The sequence below is a fragment of the Podarcis liolepis genome, assembly GCF_965112155.1.
Source record: "Podarcis liolepis genome assembly, chromosome: 1".
In the NCBI taxonomy this organism is placed as follows: Eukaryota; Metazoa; Chordata; class Lepidosauria; order Squamata; family Lacertidae; genus Podarcis; species Podarcis liolepis.
In genome coordinates, this window is record NC_139554.1 from 138,364,390 (window position 1) to 138,371,149 (window position 6,760).

The 6,760-nt window shown below is 42.4% G+C and overlaps 1 long non-coding RNA gene across 1 annotated transcript; it reads left to right on the plus strand.

Moving 5' to 3' along the window:
• The first annotated feature begins 24 nt into the window (after window positions 1–24).
• Window positions 25–1,877, plus strand: LOC310693561. The gene is made up of 2 exons (XR_014519237.1): window positions 25–147; window positions 685–1,877. It is a non-coding gene; the product is annotated as an uncharacterized lncRNA (long non-coding RNA).
• The last annotated feature ends 4,883 nt before the right edge of the window (window positions 1,878–6,760 follow it).

Genomic DNA, 6,760 nt, shown 5'->3' on the forward strand with positions numbered 1-6,760 from the left:
GGTGTTGTGGGTAAAAGGGGAAACGTGAAAAAGGGAGCCATCCTTTGTTCTGGGCTTCTTCCTGCTTCTTCCTTGTGGTAGTTTGAAGCCTACAGCCGGCTGTTTTGCTCCTGTATTCTTGGCTGGTATCTTTGTTTGGCAATCCAGGTGAGCCTGGAAGATTTTCCTATAACAGTCATGTACTCTGAAAACATTGAAGAGAAATCCTCAGCTATCAAGAGAACATTCCCCAATATTTTGTGTGGCAGAACATTCTATCACTTGAGCCTCCACCTAGAATTTGAAGTACTAAAACCCAGATATGGATTTATCATCTCAGTGAGAATTAGGCCAGAGAGATGGGTGAGAAAGTGTCAGTCAAGAGAAAGAGATGTCAATCTCTTGCAGCAAAACCAGCAAAACTTATGCGGCAACTTAGAGTTGCCAAGGGATTTGTAGGTAACCCTTGGGGGGGGGGCAGAGTTGTGTGTGTTGGAATCAACTTGTCCGAATATTAACTACAGGCCTCTGGTCATTATAGAGTGATATTAAAAAAACCAAAATCTTATATAAAGTGGTCAAGACATGGTTTTGGGGGGTCCCAGATTCTAAAATATGTACAAAGTGCAGCAGAAATGATACAGTAATCAGTGCAGGTGTAAAACTGTTTGAAATGGATTGAAATTTTCTTTCCCCATCTATAAGGTTCATCCTTACAACCACCAAAAATCAATGAGAATTACAGATGAATGAGAAGATGAAAATCTGTTCCAATGAGTCACCTTCCTGTTACACATTTCTTGCTGGCGGCAGAAGCTATGTGAGAGCTATCTTCTCTTCTAGTAGCATGTACTTGAATGAAGCTAAATTATGAACTAAACCAAGCTATACCCTTTGAATAAAGTCCCACCATGATAAGCCAAAACACTATGTAGCATCCACTCTCCCAAAAGTAATTCAGACAAGGAACACAACATCAATTTCTGTAAACGGTAGGTACTTTTGATATGGCTTGTCATGTACAGCTTGTCATGGTACCATCGCTATAAAACCATTCCTATAAAAACCTTGTCAAATGCAATAAATCACCAGGCCTTCTGCTTCCCAAACATCTTTTAATCTCATAAACTTGGAGCTCTTCTATGGAGTGCCTGGGTTATAAATGCATTTAAAGATAATAGGCAGCTTGTTGCATGCTCTGAGTTCCAAAAGAGAACAGATTTTAATGGGGCAAGGAAGAAAAACAAAGTTTTCTAATACCACCCATCCATCAAAACCTCCTCGCTGCTTAAGGGAAGCCATCAGGGCATGTGTGAAAACAGTTTATGGCTTGAAGGAAGTTCTGGTGGCATTCCGCCCCCCTCTATAATCAGACTTTTCATCCCACTATGCAACATGCAGGAATTTTACTGTTCATCATCCATAGATAAAAATCATCTTCGTATCAAAAGATAACTTCAAAATAGTCCCAAGGCACAAGAAAACAGGGATACAACCCAAGAATACAAAATACAATCTATTTTATTTCATTGTGTATTAAGAGAAGCTTTCCCCAGCTTACATACCTAACATTACATTTTAAAAGCCTACATTCAGAGAATATATGAAAGTGAGTGGTTTTTTTTAATCAATTAAAAAACAAAGTAGGAGATCATTGATGTCAAAGGCTGTGAGATAAGACAGTACAGTACACTTCATCCTCTGAACAATATGAGGCAGTTGTTATATCTAGAGAGAAAGAGAGCCTATAAAGAGACATTCTCAGAAGCTGCCTCTGTGATGTCATAGTTGTGTTTGATCAGCCAAAGCTCTCTGTAGCATCCAATCTACCAAAAGAGAATTCAGACAAGAAACACAGCCTCCGTTTTCTAAATAAATGGCAGCTATTTTTGACAAAACTACTCAGGTATATTTTGTTCATGCTAGATTAGCATTCTTAATGTCATTTTAGGCTTCTGTTCCTTAAACATGAGGAGGAAGTGTGCACAATCTAAACAGAAGGTAAGCCCAGGGCATAAACCTCAGGCATATGAGCAGAGCTAAAGCCACAAAAATCTTCAGTGAAGGGAAGCTAGGTTGAGACACAGAGACTGGCCCAAGGCCACCTGGTGAGTTTCATGGCGGAGAGGGGATTTAAAGCTAAGTGTCCCTGCTTTTAGCTCATCACTCTAACCACTACACCACACTGAAAATGAAGCATTTCAAAGTCCCACTGAGTTCACTGGGAGAGCTGAGCACATGGTTCACTCCCAAATACATTTGACTTACAAGTGCCTGACTCTGGCTGGATTGTTATCAGGGAGCCATAAGGATAAGCCATGAAACACAGGAACTCTAGATTTATCTAGGGAAAACCCAGCATTTTTCTTCCATGCAAATATTACATTGCAAAGCTATTATGCATTTGAGGGCGAGTAGCTTTATAGTAACTTTTAAAAAAGAGAGAGATAGCTTTATTATTATCTTCAGGAAACGTTCCGTGGCCTCTGCACAATGCCATGCATGCCCACATGTGCCAACTGTTACTTGGCCTGCCTTTACAGAGTGAAGGGCAATGTGCCAGTCATACAATTAACTTTCTACTCGCTAGTCCCAGAGCTCATAAACACCTCAGGCCTGCAGGCTCACACTGACTGTCAACACCACATAATTGTAAGCCAGCTTTATTAAGGGGCCAGACGAACTGAAAAGTATGTACTGCATTTAGTACTTTTCAGGGCTTCAGTCTTAATTAAAACCAAGTTTCTGCTGGCACGAACTCAGTGCTTTTTTCTTTAAAAAATGTTTAGTGGGTACTCTCATTTTCCTACTCATATTGAAATACTGCCCCTCAATGGGACCAAGCTTAGATTCACAAAATGTTTAGGGGTATGCACACCCCTGCACCCCCCAGAAAAAAGCACTGCATGCACTTACTTAAAAGACTGTCAAGCATTACCCATATAAACAAAAAATAAAAAATCGATATTGACCCTTCCCATTGTGTGTCGGAGGGAGAACCCGCACATCTCCATCAAAGTGTTGTTGTTTTTTTAAGATAAATATCCTAGGTTTTTGCTGGCATGGCCAGGGGCAATTGAATCTGCTCCTTATAAAATAACATGTTAGGGAAAATATGTGGTGATGAAACATCATGGTATGTTTTCCATGTCTCCTGCTTACCCCAGAGTTTAAGCACAGCTTAGAGGGTTTTCTCTCTCTACTACTCAGTGGAGAGAGAAAACAATTAGTGCCAGTTCCTCTGTTATTCTCAAGAACCAAGCCTAAGGCTCGTTCTAGTGTTGCCATATGTCCCCTTTTCCAGGACACGTCCTCTTTTTTCATGGGTAGAGTCGTCATAGTGATCCATAACTAAAAGTAGAAGTCAGCAAATGTGTTCTCTTTTTTGCTCTACAAAACATGCCTACTATTTTGCAAATGAAATGGGGAAGTCTGCAGCTTGGCCACGAGCCTCCGGCTGGGGGGTACGGCTGGTCTGCCTGCAGATTGGCCTTTGGATTGCCCAGGGGGCAGGCCCCACCAGCCAATGGGCCTTGCATGGGTCCGCTCCCTGGGGAATAAATTGAGATGAACCCAGCACTCCTCCTCAGTTTTCTGTTGGAACTCCCACCCTCCCTCCTCTTTTCCACATGCTTTTCTTCCAGGCTAAACCCCTGTCTACCATATTTGGTGCCCGGCAGGAATTTTTCCATATGGAAAGCTGGCACTGGTCATTTGGTTTTTGCCTACCTCATAGCAATCACTGTGAGGTTAGGCATTGGGTAAGCGTTGTTTGGGACACGGGTGGCACTGTGGGTTAAACGACAGAGCCTAGGACTTGCTGATCAGAAGGTTGGTGGTTTGAATCCCCACGACGGGGTGAGCTCCCGTTGCTCGGTCCCTGCTCCTGCCAACCTAGCAGTTTGAAAGCACGTCAAAGTGCAAGTAGATAAATAGGTACCGCTCCGGCGGGTAGGTAAACGGCATTTCCGTGTGCTGCGCTGGTTTGCCAGAAGCGGCTTAGTCATGCTGGCCACATGACCCAGAAGCTGTACGCCAGCTCCCTCGGCCAATAAAGCAAGATGAGTGCGGCAACCCCAGAGTCTGTCTCGACTGGACCTAATGGTCAGGGGTCCCTTTACCTTTAAACCTTGTTTGGCTGGAGGGGAGGTTGCACCCTCCGTTTGCCCCTCCTTGGTTAAGGGTATCCCATCAAAGGGATCTGTGAGGAGTTGCTTCTGTCTGACACCCAGACGGGGGCTAGGGCCATAGAACTCCAGCAGGAACCCCTTGGGGGTACCCCTATTTGATGTAAGAGGTGGGCAGGCAGGAGGAAGGTGACGGTAATATTCATGGTGGTGGTGAACAGGACACACCCCAGAAGAAGAAATAAAGAAATAATGGGAAATAATGGCAGATGGGGAACCGGAGCAAGCTAGCAGATGCTCTATTCCTGAACAGAGGCAGGACTCAGAAATGGGAGAAACAGTATAGCATACAGTGAACACTAAGTCACTAGAAAGCCTGGTAGAACCTCCTCCTTCTCCAAGAGCCAGGCGATCCCTTCCTCTCTTAGAGCAGAAGGCCAAACAGAGACAGAAATATTCTGTTGCCGGCCACCATAGCCAGTAAGGTGGCGTTTGGAAGCTGGTGGTGTGGAAGCACGTGGTGTGGAGCAGGCACTCTGAGCAACGTCTCGAGACTGAGGGGAGCACTAGCCTGTGTGTTGTGCCCAATAAAGCTGTGGCCTATTTGAACCCAAAACATATATTCTGTTGTCGTGTATGGTTATTTCGTCATATAGGGGTCACTGGGTCACAGGGCCTTGGCACGCAAGGGGAGATGTATGCATGCCAACTTTAAGGTCCTTGGAGGAAAGGTGAAATATAGCTGTAAGAATGGGTTCAGAATGGGAGCAACTATGGAAGCAATGACAGCAGATACATAATGCAGTTAAGAGCTACAGAGCACAAGTTTTCTCCCATTGAACAAATTAAGCTAATCCCTGATAGGACTTTTATCTTCTGTGACCAAGGCGCAAATGTGGCAGGGATCCCACATATTCAAAGAATGCCCCTAGGGCGTGGTCGCAGGCTCCACCCCAGACGTATTCTGACACCTGCGAGCACGCAAGAAGATGAACAGTGCAGACGTGCATCAGATTGTATTTATTTATATTTAGAAAAGCATTTCTCTATCGCCAAATCATAAACTATCAGGGCAGTGTATAAAATGCCACTATGAACGTACACAATACAAATACTCAGTAAAGTGACTGGCTAATCAATTTAAACAGCTTCAAAGGCCTGTCAGCATGCAAAACTAAATGCCGGACTTCTAGTGCTAGATGTCACAGTCCCCCACTCCACCCCTCTAAGTGCATTCGTGGAATGTCTGGAAACCCAGCTCTGCTTTGGGAAAGCTTTTGTCAGCAAAGAATCACAGTGATTCCAAAGCTTTGGAGGCAGACAAAATGAGCATGTAAACTCGGCTCACCTTTACCTTTCTCCGCAGCAATTCAAAGAGGCACCAGCTAGACTCTAACTTTGATTTACTTTCAGTGAAACTGGCTCTAAAAGTGTGTGCAGCTTTGAGGACGAGGACTGAATAAACCAAGGGAACTCCACTGAGGCTGATTTCATTCCTCCTCTGGGTCCCGCTACCAATTACGTTTCTCGTAAGATCTAGTCCTAACAATTTTTCTAAGCAAGCGAGTAATTTCACTTGCAGGAATATTGCCACTACATGAGCCATAGAGAAAGGAGCCAAGAGGGATAGAAGGAGGGATGTTTCATGGAAGAGAAAATCAGCCACACTCCTTTTTCCCAAGACTCCTCACTCCCCCTTACCACTTGAATGCTTTTTTCCCCTGTCTGGAGTGTGTCCATCAACTCTGATAATGTCTCTTGCCTACCTGGATGGAGAAAAACGAGGGGCGGGTGTGTATAAATACCCAGGGATTCGCATGCCTGGAATGCGGGTAAAGCAGTGATTAGTAGATATTTTATAAAACAAGGTATAAGAATAAAAGGGGAAAGTGAAAAGGAAAAAATAAAACTAATGGAAGAAATAAGGGAAAAATAACAAATTAAACAATCAAATAATGAAACAATTAAAAAAGAAATTAGATTATTATAGACAGAATACATGTCCAAAATAGAACAGGAAGTAGAGTGGAATGTGAAAATGTGGAAGCAAAATAATTTTGAATTTACAAACAAACCCAAAAAATATTTAGCGTGGCAATTGAGAAAGAGGCAAAATCAAAGACAAATAAATAGAATAAAAATAGGAGAGAAAATCCTAGATGATCCAAAAGTAATAATGCAAAAATTCAAGAAATATTATGAAGACCTATATAAGAAAGATATACATGCAGAAATAGAAGTGGATAACTTCCTACATCAACAAAGAATCCCAGAAATAAACAAAGAAAAATTACAAATCCTAGACTCTTCAATAACAACATCAGAAATTAAAAATGCAATTAAAAAACTAAAATCAGGGAAAACACCCGGTTCTGATGGACTCCCAGCAGAATTCTATTAAAAAATGGAGGAAATTCTAATAGCTCCACTGGCTGAAATAAGGAATAATATTCTAAATAAAGGAAAAATCCCAGATACATTGAAAGAAGCATACGTAACATTAATACCAAAACCAGGAGGAGATCTGGAGCAATTATCCAATTATAGGCCAATATTGTTGTTAAACTGTGATTACAATTTTTTTGCCAATATATTGGCACAAAGGCTCAAAGAGGCCATTAAGGAAATAATACACCCAAATCAGTCAGGATTTG